The sequence below is a fragment of the Hakea prostrata genome, chromosome 1 (genome assembly GCF_041222555.1).
Source record: "Hakea prostrata isolate BN-2017 chromosome 1, UWA_Hpros_2, whole genome shotgun sequence".
Taxonomy (NCBI): domain Eukaryota; kingdom Viridiplantae; phylum Streptophyta; class Magnoliopsida; order Proteales; family Proteaceae; genus Hakea; species Hakea prostrata.
In genome coordinates, this window is record NC_142600.1 from 30,787,967 (window position 1) to 30,792,241 (window position 4,275).

General features: G+C 37.2%; 1 non-coding gene across 1 annotated transcript; it reads right to left on the minus strand.

Annotated features, from left to right (window-relative positions):
• Window positions 1–2,113: 2,113 nt before the first annotated feature.
• LOC149028721 (small nucleolar RNA Z103) lies at window positions 2,114–2,208 on the minus strand. Its single transcript, XR_016171391.1, has one exon. It is a non-coding gene; the product is annotated as a small nucleolar RNA Z103 (small nucleolar RNA).
• Window positions 2,209–4,275: the final 2,067 nt, after the last annotated feature.

The following is a 4,275-nucleotide window of genomic DNA, read 5'->3' on the forward strand; positions in this document are numbered from 1 at the left end:
CCACAAAGACTTTGCAGTCCTATGCTTCTCAAATCGAAGCATCAGGTCATCTCTCATAGAGCTTAGAATAGTAATCTTAGCTACCCTGTCCTTTCTCTTCCAGGCATTGTAAAGCTCAAGGTCCTTGCGATGCTGTGCAGTGGTACCTTCTTCATGTGGGGACATGGTCTAGTTTATGGTTTCCTGCATGTTCTGCTCTTCCACGAGATATTGCACCTTTCGGTGCTAGAGATCGTAATTCTCTCATTCAATTTATCTCCTTTGGTGATGTCAGCAACGATGCTCTTGATAGCAGCCATTTAAACTAGAGACAATATATATGCAAGGATGAGTTCAATTATTTTTGCATACACAAGCAACAACAATTCACATTAGCATGGTCAACCTATAGGATAAGCATTTGAACCAAAAGAAATGCTAAGAAACATCCAATCAAATCCTCATGCAAATCCACATAGATTTATATACTAGTTTCATTCTGTGCTAGAAGCATGATTAAATAACTGAAATCAAAATTGTTTTACTATTTACAAAAATAAAACACTCAATCATGTTCATGCTATGAGGTGGTTCACACATAATGCTTCTACCTTAATAGCTCCCACTTAGGCTTATTAGGCTCTCAATGCCCAAACATCACTCAGAGTGTTGGGCTTTTGGTGATCTGAAAGTCAGAAACACATTCTGAATCAGAAGGACAAGTCAGACGAATTCTAAGACGGATCACTATCTGGGAGTCCATCTTCCCAAATGGACTGTCATCTGCCCAGATGGACTGCCGTCTCACCAGACGGAAAATTCGTCTGGTCCTCTGTGACTAGAAGGACTTTCCATCTAGTCCACTGGTGATCGATGGACTTCCGTCTAGTCCTGTGTAGAACAAACGGTGTTTACAACCTGTACGAATTACAGTTCCGAAAAAATGAAAAAAATCCATTTTTCTCCCAAAAAAAATTCCCAAAAAAAAAACTAATGAGAAATGCATAAATCATTAAACAAAAATACATTCTCCTGGATTATCAATTCATGCACATTTTTTACAGAAGGAAAATCTACAAGGATCCTCCCACTTGGATCCCAACAAAAAAAATTAGGGTTTCTATCAAACACTCAATCTCCCATGGGTTTCCATTAAACATTGGATTCTCCAATGTGGGTTTCTATCAAGCCCTTGATCCTCCCCTTGATCCTCCCCTTGATCCTCTCATTGGATCCATTCAAGAAAAAAACAAACAATTGGGAGGAACAAAGAATCATGGGAACTTGGCTCTGATGCCAATGTTGGTTAAATCTATATCTATTCTATAAATAGATGGGAGAAAGATCCTTACCTGGATTCTCTTTTCCCAATATAGAAATATCGTAGCAAAAGTAAATTTGATTCCATGTCCTTGTTCCTCCATGAAATCGTCAACGGTAAATTTCCACAATCACGAGGAAAATGAATAGATTCCACAACCCAAATGTTGTGTGGATGGAAGAAAGTTGATACCAAAACTAAGGAGAAGAAGATCCTCAAAAGCCTTCTCCTTTTTGTGTTTCTTGGAGAGAGAGAGAGAGAGCGAGAGATGTTTTTCCAAAAACTCACGAATGTCGTAACGCAATTTTTCTCTCAAGTGATGCGGTGGTTACCAAAATATATAACCCTATATTTTGTGACCACCCAAAAGTAAATTTCCAATTTTTCCCTTGGGCATATTATTATTAATAAATGCCAACAAAGCCCTAAATTTGATGAATGGTGAATCTCTCTCTCTCAAATTGATGAACGGTAAATCAATCTTGTTCACTTCTTTTCTATCTATCATTTTAGCTCTGTTGGTGTTGCCCAAAATTTGGTTAGTTATCGCACTCTAAGAGCAGAAGGAAAGGAGTGGTGGCATTAGAAGATGAAAACCCCTAGTGAGATTTGATCGCTTTGGATCTTGCAACCTATTTTTGGATCTTTTTTGTCCAGATTTTAGGTTAATTAGTTTGTGATACAAATGGTGTTGTTTAATCATCTCAAATTCTTTGGGATTTAAAAGCTAGAGTTCTGATGAATCCAATCTTCTCCTTCTCACGGTCGACAAAAAAAAAATCAAGTAAATAAAAGCTCAGATCTAAACTTTTAATTGATCAAGTTTTTGGCTTGGATTCTCTGAAGAAGAGAAAAATAGCTTCATATCATTAGAGTCAAGCAGTTGGGGAAAGAATGATCACCTTCATCCATTCCATACGATCTCTACTTTTCATCCGAAATTAAACCATCGTAGAAGGTTCCATCATAGAAGAGAGGGTGCAGAGAGAGGTCAGAGAAGATAGGTTGATGAGAGAAAAAGAGAGAGAGTGGTCGGAGAAGGAGAGAAATAAAGAGGATAGGGTAATTTTGTAATTTTTTCTGCTCAAAAGGCATTTACATAATTTTGACTTCAATATTTGAATGACTTAATAGATTAAGCGCATTTGGGTAATTTTGTAGCCCTTTTAACCGCAAATCTAACTATGGGAAACTTGTAATTATGCATGTGTTATGAATGTAACTTGCTATTCTCCCAACTCTATAAGGAGACTAGCAGAGAGGGGGAGTTATATTAGAATTTAACTCCTTGTAAAACTCTTATCCTTTTCTATTTAAAGATAATGAAACCTCACCCCAGAAACAAGTTGATTGGGGTTTTCTTATTGTGGATGTAGGCTTCACAATGAATCCCGAACCACGTTAATTCTTGGGTTCTTGTGTGTGAATGTTTATGGTAAATTTAACATGGTATCAGAGCAATGTTTGATAATTGTTGCCGGAAGTATTCGAAGATGAGGATAGGTGACAAAAGAACAGGGAAGGCTTCCATCAAAGTTGATTTTTTCTGTGCAAATTTGGATTTCGAATCCTTGAATCACCTTTCTTTCGACGGATTAATTGAAGGATTTGTGGAAATGTGTTCTGTATCCGATGAAGTGGTTCTATGATTTTTGGGCGTTTCAGACTCAGTGGAAGTAACGGATTGAGGAGATTTTGCTCTGTTGATATTTGATAGTGGGTTTGTATAGAGCCCAATGGCCAAGTTCAACATTCCCATGGCAAGTTCTTTACCAATACAACACTCTCTAGGAAAAGTTATTTCTTTATTGCAAAACTTCATTCAGTCTCATGGTACTATTCTTGCTCTCTCTACTTTTCAGAATTCATTCATAATAGATTCTGGTGCAACCGACAATATGTGTCGATCTACCCATCTTTTATCTGATTTGAGCACTGATAAGTTACAATCTTTTCCTCCTATTACTGTTGCTAATGGTACTACTGTCCCAATCCAAGGTCAAGGGAAATTGAACATATTTTCCACCAAGATTGATGCACTATTTGTGCCATCATTATCTGTGAATTTGTTATCAGTTAGTAAAATTACTCAGAGTTTAAATTGTAATGTGATCTTTTCAAAGGACAAGGTAGTGTTTCAAGACAGTTTAACATGGACAACTATTGGTGAAGGTAGACTGCAGAATGGACTCTATATGTTAGATCCTACAAATAATGCCTTGACTTCTACAAGTAATCATGAGAAATCTCAACTCTGGTATTGACGTATGGGTCACCTTTCTGATAGGATTATGATCTTTAAATCCTGGTTTATTTTTTAATTCTAATGGTTGTGATGCCTGCCATTTTTCCAAGCAACACAGATTACCGTTTCCACATAGTACTCATATTTCAAATGCATTATTTGATCTAGTGCATTCTGATGTTTGGCATTCTCCTATAGACTCTAAAGATGGATTCATATATTTTGTTTCATTTGTTGATGATAAATCTCGAGCTACATGGTTGTATTTATTATCTTCCAAACATGAAGTGCTACAGATATTTCAGGAATTTTGTCAGATGATTTTGACTCAGTATCAGACTCGCATTAAAGTTTTGCGAACAAATAATGGGACATAATACACCAATAGGCCCTTTCAATCATATCTCAAAAGTTTGGGAATCTTACATCAAACTTCATGCACTGGCACTCCTCAACAAAATGGGATTGCAGAACGCAAAAACAAGCATATACTTGAGGTGACTCGATCTTTATTATTTTATGGGAATCTTCCCAAGACTTATTGGTCAGATGTTGTCCGTTTGAGTTGTTATTTAGTCAACCGTCTCCCCAGTACTGTAAAACCCAGCCCTAACCTTGACCCGGAAACCTTGTTATTTGTAGGTCCAGTGACCCGAAGTAAAGTAAGAAGTCAGCTTTGGGCCATCCCAGTGGAGGACTTGGTGTCTGGCTTTGAATCCATGAGAGTTGA